Source organism: Pygocentrus nattereri, chromosome 6, assembly GCF_015220715.1.
Source record: "Pygocentrus nattereri isolate fPygNat1 chromosome 6, fPygNat1.pri, whole genome shotgun sequence".
NCBI classification, from domain to species: domain Eukaryota; kingdom Metazoa; phylum Chordata; class Actinopteri; order Characiformes; family Serrasalmidae; genus Pygocentrus; species Pygocentrus nattereri.
The window spans coordinates 1,053,904-1,067,188 of record NC_051216.1 but is presented as its reverse complement, the minus strand read 5'-3'; the positions used below and the strand labels follow the sequence as shown (position 1 = coordinate 1,067,188).

Sequence of the window (13,285 nt, the reverse complement as noted above, 5' to 3'; positions counted from 1 at the left end):
GGCGCCACCCGGACTGATCACTGGCGACGCTCACACAGGACCTTCGGCTGTTGCTATACACAGCTCACACCCCGTTAGCTGTTGCCCCAATCCACATTACACCTACAATGAACAGACATTAGCGGTATAAGCTACCAGTACCCACCAAACTATGCGAAATACCGCATACCTACCTACAGATAGGTGCTGGTCCAACTCAACCAGATCACAGGAGTGATAAAATGCAGTGAAGCCACAACAAACGGCTACAGCGTTTAAGCTGTTTCCAAGAGCTCTGCGCCAACACACCGTTGACACAGAATGGGGACAGAAGCTTGCCTAGACCAGCACACCGTTCAATGACCATCAGCCAAGTCACAACAGACCGCAGCAAAGTGAGGATATGCCTACACCCAGTACCATCGTACATCTATATATGCTAAAGCTAATGCTCACACCTAATTGTATCCACCTGGCGCTTCCATAAAAGGCGGGGGGGGGACAACACATCACCTTGACTATGGTTGCTGTCAACACTCGCAGCCAGGCACGGGCTTCACTGGCTACATTCTACCCCCACACTTTGTGTCAGCGTCCCGCAGACAGACCAATCCCATACGAACACAACTAATCCCATGGTCTAAAATATACCTGTGTCCAATTGCTCAAGCCAGACACCTGGGAAGGTGCAGTCCCATTACCCCCCACTGACACTGGCAAATGATAGAGATTTCGGTGCTGGCCGGCATTGGCCCGAGGTGTCCGTCGCCTGGCCTCCAACTGAGGGCTGCATGCTTCTGTCAGGGACACAGTGGACCCTACAGCACCAACTCCAATACTGGCCAGGGGGCTTACCTCCGCAGGGTTCCCTACAGTTGGATCAGTGTGGGAAGGCCGAGAAGGTCTAGGCGAATCCTGAGCAGTACCAATGACAACCCACTGACCTGGATCTTCTCCCCACCTTTGATCACTCTCCACCCCTAAACTTGGGTTTACCACCTGAGGAACCACTACAGGTGGACTCTGAGGGACTGGCTTCAACATCACTCGATGTACTTGTTGCACTCTGTCAGGGTCTTGCAGTGGGGACACAGAATATACCACCCCACCAGGTTCCGGTGCCCTCACTACCTTATGGACAACTGCACTCCAAGCATCCTGGAACTTATTACACCCTCGAACAGAGTTGTCCAGCACATAAACTAACTGTCCCACTTCCAATGGGTTGGGCTTCACAAACTGGTCATAGCGTTCCTTCCTACGTTGGGCTGCAGCTTGCAGTCTTTCCCTTGCCCCTTCAAAAGCCACTTGAAGGCGCCGCTGATGCTCCTCAACCCAGTCACAGATTCCCCCACCCTCTACTGCCTCCGCTCTATCTAGCAGAAAATCTATTGGGAGCCGAGGCTCCTGCCCAAACATCAGAAAATGAGTAGATTCCCCTGTAGACTGATGAACAGCAGAGTTATAACTAAACACAAGCTGAGGCAAATAATCAGGCCAGCGGGTTTTCTGCTCATGGGACAAGGTACGTAACAGGTTATGCATCGTGCGGTTAAACCGCTCGCATTGGCCATTACCTTGAGGGTGGTAGGGGTAGTGAGAGTCTTCTGGACCCCGTAGAGATCACAAAGTTGGTGTACAAGAGCACTCTCAAAACTCCGACCGCAGTCGGAATGCAACCGGGCTGGAACCCCATACCGATAAAACCAGTCTTTAATCAGTACACTTGCCACCGTAGATGCCCTCTGATCACGTGTCGGTACAACTAGAGTAAACTTAGAGAAGACATCCGTTAACACCAAAACCTGTTCAGTGCCATCCCTAGCAGGCTCTAGGAAGGAAAAGTCAATAGCCACAACCTCATTTGGCCTTGAAGCTAACAGGTGCCCTAAAGGGGCCCGGGGCCTCACTTGTGGGGGTTTGGCAAGAGTACACCTCTCACATTTCTGACACCATTGTTTAATATCACTAGCCATCCCTGGCCAGTAACATCTTTCTCTTACCAATCTGGTGGTGCGTTCTACACCTTGGTGGCCAAAATTATCATGGAGTTGATGTAAAACCTCCTCCTGTAAGCTTTCAGGGAGTAACAGCTGAAAAACCTCTTCTCCCCCTTCTGGTTTGAGTATCCTACGGTGCAACAGTCCATCAACAGCAACTATTCTCTCCCACTGACACAAAAGACCTTGCGTTCGAGCAGGTAACCCTTCCCGGACTAATCGACTGGGCAACCTCTGCTCCTGCCAGAAGGGTAGAAATGCACCAATACCCAAATCAGCCTCTTGTAGTTGCTTCAACTCAGCAGGGGTACGAGAGGGAAAAGCAAAGGTTGCATACTGAGCCACTGGTTGTGCCTCAACTCTCCCCATAGCCTGCTGTTGAAGAGTGAACGGTAAGGTCAACCCTCCTGTGGCTGGTTCCAAAGGCACCGCTAAAGCCGATGAACACTGCCGGGATAATGAGTCTGCATTTTTGTTTGTTCGCCCTGGCCGATACCGAACAGTATAATGGAATGCCGACAACTGAGCCACCCACCGTTGCTCGGTGGCCCCCAACTTGGCAGTATCCAAATGGCTCAACGGATTGTTGTCTGTCCACACCACACACTGCTGGCCCCACAGGTATTCCCTAAACTTTTCAGTCATGGCCCACTTCAGACCCAGAAACTCAAGCTTCATTGAGCTATACCTTTTCTCATTGGGGTGAAGGCTACAACTAGCATAGGCAATTGGGCGGACTCTACCATCCTGCTCCTGAGACAATACTGCTCCCAACCCCTGATGACTAGCATCAACTTCCAAAATAAAAGGGAGGGAGAAGTTAGCGAAAGCCAGAATAGGAGCATTAACCAATTTAGACTTCAGCTCCTGAAAGCTAAACTCACATGCTTGGGACCAAGCATCTACTAAACATGGCCCTTGGCCCTTCTGACTCTTAGTCCCACCCACCTCGGCTACTAGATGGTGCAAGGGCCCAGCCAATCTCGAAAACCCTTGAATAAACCGCCGGTAATAACTAGTGAAGCCAAGGAAGGAACGCAACTCAGAGACCGAAGTTGGACATGGCCAATTAGCCACAGCAGATACTTTTTCTGGATCTGTAGACACACCCTGATTTGATACAAGGTGGCCCAAATACCGGACTTCTTGTTGAAAGAAACAACATTTCTCCAAATTTGCCTTCAAACCTTCTTGCTGCAATCGACTCACCACAAACTCCAGGCGTCCCACATGCTGGTCAATGTCAGAAGAAAAGACAAAAATGTCATCCAGGTACAACAACAGGGACTGACAATTCTGGTCACCAAACATTCTTTCCATAAGCCTCTGGAATGTACTTGGGGCATTACACAACCCAAACGGCATACGATTAAACTCGAACAGGCCAAAGGGGGTACAAAAGGCTGTTTTGGGATGGTCCTGTTCAGTCACAGGAATCTGATTATACCCACTGGCCAAGTCCATAGTGGTAAACCACTGAGCCCCTGACAAAGCATCCAGAGTTTCCTCAATACGAGGAAGGGGAAATGCATCCTTCCGGGTTTTATTATTAAGCTGACGGTAGTCAACACACATACGGAGGTTGCCATTTTTTTTCTTCACTAACACAATGGGTGAGGCATAGGGACTACAAATCTCTTGAATAACCTGGCTATCAAGCAACTGTCTAATGTGCTCCTTCACTGCATCATAGTCAGACGGAGGAATGCGCCGATAACGTTGCCTCACAGGTGCATCATCAAGCAAAGGGATGTCATGAGAAAGTAGCCCAGTGCAACCAAGATCCCCTTCAAATGCAGAGAATACAGAGGCATACTTCTGTAGCAGAGACTTCACCCGCATCTGCTCTTCAGAAGAAAGACTGGACAAATCTAGACCCTCAATCTGCTCTAGAATAGGGCTGACTTGGGCTACCTGGGCCTGGGCTAGAGCTACCTCAGTAGGGACTTCACTCACCACTTCAGTGACTCCAGCAGGCAAACTCACAACTTGGGCTTGGGACAGCAAGCCCAAAGGACAGCGGGGATGTAAGGCTACCCTCGCCTGCCCCACATTCACCACTGGAACATACACTGTCCCCCGAGCTACCCTAACCAAGGAGGTGGAGATCAACAGACCATCTGGTAAAGGAGAAGAATTATTAAAAGGTTCAAACAAGACACCTTCAGCGGCCTCACCTAGCTGGCTACAGCATGTAGCAGCAACCATTTTCAGAGTGCCTGCGGGAATGAATATAGGCCTGCGACCCCTCACTCTTGCTACTCTGGCTGGTATTATAACAGACCTACCAGAGGTCTGATGGCAGTATTGCAAAGCCTGTTGCCAAGGGGGTGAAGCATGTACTACTGGAGGAAGACTGAATAATGAGGAACCATGCTGGCCAAACAATTCGTGATAACACTCACGAATGACATTCATACCCAGAACCCCTGGCACTGCCACTAAACCAGCAGAACCTGGGGGATCCTTCACCACCAACCAACCACGGTCTGGAATAAGTTTGCCAAGCACCTCAACCAGTAACTCCACATAACCCACATAGGGAATCTCCAACCCGTTAGCAGCACGCAACTGTAACCACCGACAAGACCGCAGCTTACCCTGAAGATGCTGCTGAAAGAAACTTTCTGTGATGGTGGACACCATCGACCCAGTGTCTAGCAGACAATCAACTACTACACCCCCCAATCGAACTGCTACTTTTGGACACTGGCCTATTAAAGATGTTACCTGAGAATGACTCACTGAACTAGGTAGCATAGAGCCTATTTGGTCCCCTCCCAATGTGTGGCTCTGCACACTGGAGGGAGCTAGTTTTCCGCTGGCTGAGAATGAGAAGTACCACGGGGCTGATGCATTACACCACCAAGACGCCCAGAAGCTCGCTCATTATCACACTCTCGAGCATAATGCCCAGATTGCTGGCACCGCCTACAAATTACATTAGTCCGTATAGACCTAGTAGAGGAAACAAGATCTTGTAGACTAGCAATACTCTGTGTCAACTGATTTATCTGTTCTTGCTGTTTAACAAGCATCGCCTTTAATTCTTCCATTTCTGATGAGCTAGTGTTAGCTAAAGAAGGTTGAAGGCCAGGTGACTGTCTAGACAGTTGTAATGCACACATGGAAGGAACGGAGTAACTCCTACATCTACTATTATCACGCGGCCTACCCTCCTGCTCCCACCAGATAGCCTCCGTACACACCTGCAACATGGAAAGTGTTGGCGTTGACCGGACTAGCCGTTTCAGCTCCCTGCAAAGAGCAGAATCATTAACATGTTCCACAAACTGGTCACGCACCAGCACATCAGCATCGGGCACCATGTTAGGAGCACAGTTCTGAATTCTATCCATTAAAGCCAAAAGGTCATGTGAATATTCTTGCAGAGACTCTCCATCCAACTGCTTACGACTAAAGAAATTCTCCTGCAAAGCAACATATGATTTAGAACACCCATACAACTCTCTAAGGATAGATAAAATCTCCTGTGGATCTTCCCTTTCTGCTCTTGGTCTATACTTTATTTCATCTTTGGCTTCACCTTCCAAATGGTCCAACATAAAATAAGCCTGGTCAAGGGGCCCTAAATGGCGAGCACGGATGCTGGCCTGCACCTCATCAACCCACTCCTCAATACTGATACCGGACCTGCCTCTAAACACAGGACACTTCCGTTCACGAGGGATATATAGCAACCTTTCCCGAGGTGCATGAATACCTACTGGTTCTAAAGGGTCTGGCCTAGCATTACTGGGGCCTTCCGCTGACTGCACTGCAGCTTGTTCTCGTAAAAGACGTTCATTGTCTGCCTGAAGTTGGCGCACAAGATCTCTCAGCTCTTCGAGCTCACTTGCCATAATTAGAAAAAAAAAAAAAAAAATGTCCCTTCTATGCCAAGCAGCACTCCACCCCAGCAACCCAAATGCACACCAAAACCCTGATGAGCCAACTGCTGTTTTGCTTAGATTGCCAAAAAAAAAAAACTAATAAAACAAAACTGGGAAAAAAAGAATAAAATCAAACCAAAAACCTCAAAGACACATCTCTGTAATTCAATCCTGCCGACTACGCCACAAATGTGGCCCGTAGTAATATAGCAAACCTGACTACGCCACCTGGGGAATTTCACCCCAGGACATCTGTCAATCTAAGCCAATAAAGGCACCTAGACACACAGGTAAACCTGAATAAATATCCAGAGATGTGGCTTGAGGTAATCCGAAAGGTTTATTCGCAACCCACCTGTAAAATCATTCATTTATTAATATTATTTAAAAATGTAGCAAAGACAGTACAAAAAAACAAAAAATATAATAAAGAAATATAAAAGCTCCAAAGAACTGGGATACTGGCCTGGGGTGTCCAATTACAGGTGGAACAGACCTGTCTGTATTCTAAAGTCTCCAATACACACACCCGCAAGCAAAAGTGCAGTGCACGTGAACTCACACCACAGCAAGTAAGGTGCCAAACCACAAGTGAACAGACAGAAAGGGGGGCATCCAAATGTCCTATCAAAAGGAGAGACACAATTAGAATTTCACAATTGCTCCAACCACTAGACCCACAGGACACCCCACAGCCAACGATGCTTTCCCAAAAATAACAAATAATACTTTAAAAAAAGACAATCCCACACTAAACCAAAACACTGCTACCAAAGTAAATAAAACAGTAAGTCAATTAAAACAGAAAAAAAACATGACATAAGGCCATCAATGGATAACCAAAAGCAAAATATAATCACACCTAAGCCTGATTTGTCAAGTTGCTCTGAATCCAGTGGACTGGCTATGGTGGTTTGGTTAGGATCTTGTAACAAGAAAAACTTCACCTGCCGAGCTTTCTCCCATGTCCACGTCTTTCGCCTGTTGGAGTAAGAAAATAATATTGGGGAACATGACGCACATTTAACTACTGTATTAAACATGTTTGAAGCAACCACAACACAAACAAGGTAGTACAACTCTTTTATTCAGTAACACACCAAGCATTTCGCTCACTGGCTGACACAGATCACAGTTCAAGACCAAGCTGTGTGCATTTGTCTAGCTACGTACGTTAGACATGGTAGCTAATGCTCTGTATTTATGGTCTCATTCAGACCCAGCAAGTCCAGCTAATATGACCTGCAGGGCAAACATGGGAACTTTAGCTATCTAACCTAGCTAGCTAATTAGCAATCATACCTGGACTCATGGTGGCTAGCAAGCACATCTGGATTCGTCTAAACTCGCTAACATACCTGGATTCAAGTTAATTAACCAACATAACCTACCTAACCTACAGTGGTTCTAGCTAACGTTAGCTAACACACCTGGAGTCATGGACAGAATGAGCTCCATATGGACGACAACAGAGTTGACCCTGTGCTTGTGGATGGGCTGCCCGTGAAAAGTAATAATTACTTTTTTACTAGTTATAATTATATTTTCACATGTGTAAATTTTATTCTTGTTATCAAAAATTGGATTTCTACATGTAAGAATTGAATTTTTACTAGTGAAAATAGAATTTTCACATGTTCAAATTGAATTCCTGATATCAAGAATAAAAGGATTAAAAGCTAAAACGGCTTGCCATAGGAGTCGGCTGCCTGCGTGACTCTGACTCTCTGACTCGTGTACACTGCCAGTTTGGCCTGACCAAGAATAAAACCTTGAATGAACCTCTCCCTCTGGACATATTTAAAACCAAGGATAAAAGCATGAGCAGTAAAAATCACATTAAAAGAAAGAAACACCGTCTTTAAAACATCAAAAAGGGGACGCAGCCTAAAACAGTGCATAAAAGCGTGAAACACTGTTTCCCTCTCAAAACAAAAAGGGCATCCTGGAGTGACCTCTGGATTTAAAACAGAAATAAACGAGTTAACAGAAACAATTCCATGTAAAACCCTCCACTGTAGATCTGCCACTCGTTTAGTTAACGGTGGTTTATACAGTGCTCTCCACTGTGGCTTCACCTCGTCAGACCCAAGGAGACCCAGAGCATCTCGCCACAGTGCGTAAAATCCTGCATGCCACTTCTCTCCACACCAAGTCTTTAGGGCCACTAAGGAGTCTCTGAATGAACTGGAGGTGAAAGGCAGCAGTCCTGCTGGCTAAGTGAACCAGCCCTTGTCCTCCTTCTTCTTTAGGTAGATAGAGGACGGCCTGTGGTAACCAGTGCAATTGGTCCCAAAAAAAGTCCACCAGCAGTTCCTGCAGGTCAGCTAGAAGATTTGGTGGGGGATCTACACAAGCCAGTTTGTGCCATAAAAAGGAAGCAACAAGGTTATTAACAACGAGAACCCGTCCCCGATAAGACAGCTGAGGCACTAGCCAGTTCCCTCTGCTGAGTCGTCCCTTCACTTTCTCAACTGCACCCTCCCAGTTTTGCTTTACACGCTCACTGTCCCCCATATACACTCCCAGATATTTAAACCCACCCGTCATCCATGACAATCCAGGCAGTGTAGGTTCCCCACCAGTCCAATCGCCCACTAGAACAGCCTCACTTTTACTCCAGTTCACTTTAGCAGACGAGAGATTCCTAAAATCATTTAAAACATCCACTAAAATGTCTACATCCATCTGTGAGCTGGTTAAAACCACGAAATCGTCCGCATAGGCTGAAACACAGACAGGTTGGCTACAGTTTGGTGCACCAAGGCCAGAGATCTTCTCTCTCAGCTGGCACAGGAGAGGCTCGATTGATAGCGAGTACAACATGCCAGAGAGAGCACAGCCCTGTCTGATGCCTCTGCGGACTTTAAAAGGAGCACACAAACCACCGTTAACTTTGAGTACACTCTCAATGTCACTGTATAAAACCTTGATCATGGCTATAAAACCTGGGTTGAAACCAAAGTTCTCCAGAACTTTCCACAGATATCCATGCTCAACCCGGTCAAATGCCTTTTCCTGGTCTAAGGAAATAAGACCAGCCCTCAAACCCAATAGCCTGGAGACGTCCAAAACATCCCGAATTAAGTAAACATTATCAAAGATAGACCTACCAGGCACACAGTACGTCTGGTCACGATGCACCACCTGCTCCATCACCTTCCCCAGTCTGGAGGCTAACACTTTTGAGAGCAGCTTGCAGTCTGTGCACAGCAATGCCACAGGGCGCCAGTTCTTCAGCACCGTCAGATCTCCTTTTTTTGGCAGCAGGGTCAGGACAGCTCTTCTACAGCTAAGAGGAAGCTTTCCTTCCTGTACACTGACCCAGAGCACTTCAAGCACATCCTGACCCAATACAGACCAAAATGCCTTGTAAAATTCGACTGGGAGACCATCAATCCCTGGTGCCCGGCCATTTTCCATACCGTGTAGGGCCTCGTGCAGCTCTCCCAAGGAGAGCTCAGCATCAAGCAGGGTGGCAGACTGCTGTGTGATTCTGGCCTGCAGTGGGAAGAACCTCTCCTCCACATCCCGGCAACTGGCCCACTCACTCTCAAACAGCTTGGAGAAGAAGCTGACTGTCTGCTGGCGAATTTCAGAAGGCTCAGAAACGAGATCCCCTGATTCAGACCGCACAGCATGCATAAACCTTTTCTGTCCGTTTGTACGCTCCAGACCAAAGAAGAACTTTGAAGGAGCATCCAGTTCCATCACATTCCGGAAACGTGAATGGACCAGCGCCCCCTGTGCTGCAATGCCCAGTAGGTCAGCTAACGCAGCCTTTTTCCTTTTAAGAGCTGTAATATGCTCCTGATCTCCTGTGGCCTCCCCAAACACTGGAGTGTCACTATTACGATCTCCAGGGCTTTTAGAAATCTGATTATGTCCCTAGTGACATTGAAAGTGCACTGCTGGCAAAACACTTTAATTTGCACCTTTGCTACGTCCCACCACTGCTGTAATGAATTAAAAGATGTTTTCTGTGACTTAAAAACATCCCAAAAAAAAGTAAAGGACTCTTTAAAATTAACGTCATCTAAAAGTGCAGTATTAAAATGCCTGTATGCACTCTGAGGCTTAACGTTTCGTTGTTTAACAGTACACAGAACCAGACAATGATCGGAAAAACCAACAGGAGAAATAAAACACTGCGTAAAAACAGACAAGTGACGTCTAAAACTGTAAAACCGATCGAGTCTGGCCAACGACAGGGCATTATGCCTAGTGTGCCCATGTGTACTGTCTTTTGTTACCATGTAAAGTCCTCCATATGTCACACAGGTCATGAGCCTCTAAGAGTTCACACAGGCGTCTGCGGGAAGCAGTGTGTGGTTCTGGGTGGTTCCTATCCAAGACGTCTGCTGTGCAGTTAAAATCCCCACCCAGGACTAAAAAGTCAGTAAAATCACAGTTGGAGATTAAAACACTAAGCCTGTCCAAGAAAACCATCCTCTCCACGCCCACAGTGGGAGCAGAAACACAAATAAAAACAAAGGTTTCATTCTCATAACAGGCTTGTACTTTCATCAGCCTCCCAGGTAAATTCTCATCTACTGTGTACGAGTGAGGAATAAAATTACTCGAAAATAAAACACCAACTCCACCACTTACAGTGGAGTTATGGCTTAAGATGACCAGCCCATCCCACTCTTTAGCCCAATCTACTGCATTATCACCATCACTGTGTGTTTCCTGAAGAAAGAAAACATCAGCACGCCAGCTCATAAAACAGCGCCCTCTTCCCCCGGTCTCTCGCCCCATTTATATTCAGAGTAGCAATCTTAATGTCACTCATCAAGATCATAAAAGGGCATAAAACTGATGGCGAAGGCCAGTCCGAAACAGGGACTAAACACATCAGGACCCTCCTCATCAGGACCCGCTTTGTGTAGCTTAGTCAGCATCTTTTTCAACCTAAAAGTTTCCAGTGCATTAAAAGACCCCTCCCTCCTGAAGTGTTTGACATCATGTACAAACTGCTGAGGGTCCGTAAAGTGCTTCTCTACCTGTACACCTCTATAACCTTTAGTCACACTCAGGAACTTCTTTATCTCCTCAGCAGTGTAGCGCACAGGTAGCCTCTCCTCCTGAGAGCAGACTGACCAGCCAGAGTCGGACAGAGAACCCTCACTGTCAGTGTCGGCATCAGCACCACTAAGCTCTTTCTTCGGCTGTTTATTCCCCTTCCCCTTCCCTTGCTTCTTCCGTTTAGCAGGAACTTTATAAACAGGCTCATCCACCATGTCCACCTCAGCTTCCAGCATCACCACTTCAGCAGAGACAGGTTAACTACAGCCACTCACCTCAGCGGCCTGCCCCTCAGAGATAGCAGTGCCCCCCTCCGTACTGCCCGGTTCCACCACAGCTGGCTCTGGCACAGTAGGAGCAGACGAGGAAGACCCCTCCATGGCCCGTTCAGCCCCTGCAGTTTCCTCAGCAGCAGACTCCACCACACTCGGCTCACCCGCCTCAGGCTCCGGGTTAGCCGCTGGGTCCGCCGCAGCTGGGTGCACAGCAGCCGCAGGGGGAACGACTACCACAGGCCCAGCAGCAACAGGCCCTGGCTGCTCCGGCTCAGCCCTCAGCGGAGCATCAACATTCCCATCTGCCTTTACAGGGCAAGCGCGAACAAGATGTCCCGCCTGCCCGCACCAGAAACACTTCATTGGGGTTTTCAGAAGAAACATAAACAGGGTATTCAAACCCATCAACACTGAACTTCAGAACCAAGTCCAGATCCTCCCCATCCTTCAGAACCATGAACACAAGCCGCCTGAAGGACACCAGGTGTCTAATCAGAGGGTTCTTACAGCCCAGGGGATCTTCCGAATAAGAGAAACAACTTTTCCATATCGGGACAGTTCACGAGCAATAAGCTCGTCCTTAATGAAGGGGGGCACATTAGACAGAATGACCTTTTCGAGGGGGTACTAAGGGGCAAGACCGGAGTCAGCTGACCATTAATAACGACCCCCACTCTGAACCAGGTCATTAGCCAGGTCCACCGATTTCAGACACAGCACAACAGCGCTGTTCATACGGGAGGCAGATACGATGTTGGAGTGGCCCACTGCGGTCCCTGCAGCCAGGCAGCACTCCTCTACACTCGCCCTGCACACCACCTTCACGCCGTCCCTGCAGCCAGGCAGCACTCCTCTACACTCGCCCCGCACACCACCTTCACCCCGTCCCTGCAGCCAGGCAGCACTCCTCTACACTCGCCCTGCACACCACCTTCACGCTGTCCCTGCAGCCAGGCAGCACTCCTCTACACTCGCCCTGCACACCACCTTTACCCCGTACCTGCAGCCAGGCAGCACTCCTCTACACTCGCCCTGCACACCACCTTCACCCCGTCCCTGCAGCCAGGCAGCACTCCTCTACACTCGCCCTGCACACCACCTTCACGCCGTCCCTGCAGCCAGGCAGCACTCCTCTACACTTGCCCTGCACACCACCTTCACCCCGTCCCTGCAGCCAGGCAGCACTCCTCTACACTCGCCCTGCACACCACCTTCACCCCGCGCCTGCAGCCAGGCAGCACTCCTCTACACTCGCCCTGCACACCACCTTCACCCCGTCCCTGCAGCCAGGCAGCACTCCTCTAGACTCGCCCTGCACACCACCTTCACGCCGTCCCTGCAGCCAGGCAGCACTCCTCTACACTTGCCCTGCACACCACCTTCACCCCGTCCCTGCAGCCAGGCAGCACTCCTCTACACTCGCCCTGCACACCACCTTCACCCTGCACCTGCAGCCAGGCAGCACTCCTCTACACTCGCCCTGCACACCACCTTCACCCCGTCCCTGCAGCCAGGCAGCACTCCTCTACACTCGCCCTGCACACCACCTTCACCCCGTCCCTGCAGCCAGGCAGCACTCCTCTACACTCGCCCTGCACACCACCTTCACCCCGCGCCTGCAGCCAGGCAGCACTCCTCTACACTCGCCCTGCACACCACCTTCACCCCGTCCCTGCAGCCAGGCAGCACTCCTCTACACTCGCCCTGCACACCACCTTCACCCTGCGCCTGCAGCCAGGCAGCACTCCTCTACACTTGCCCTGCACACCACCTTCACCCCGTCCCTGCAGCCAGGCAGCACTCCTCTACACTCGCCCTGCACACCACCTTCACCCCGCGCCTGCAGCCAGGCAGCACTCCTCTACACTCGCCCTGCACACCACCTTTACCCCGTACCTGCAGCCAGGCAGCACTCCCCTACACTCGCCCTGCACACCACCTTTACCCCGTACCTGCAGCCAGGCAGCACTCCTCTACACTCACCCTGCACACCACCTTCACCCCGCGCCTGCAGCCAGGCAGCACTCCTCTACACTCGCCCTGCACACCACCTTTACCCCATACCTGCAGCCAGGCAGCACTCCCCTACACTCGCCCTGCACACCACCTT

The 13,285-nt window shown here is 49.5% G+C and overlaps 1 protein-coding gene across 6 annotated transcripts in view; it reads right to left on the bottom strand.

Annotated features, from left to right (window-relative positions):
• The window catches only part of LOC119263639 (nectin-2-like), a 150,686-nt gene that overhangs the window by 29,245 nt on the left and 108,156 nt on the right, over positions 1-13,285 (bottom strand). The window lies entirely within an intron of this gene.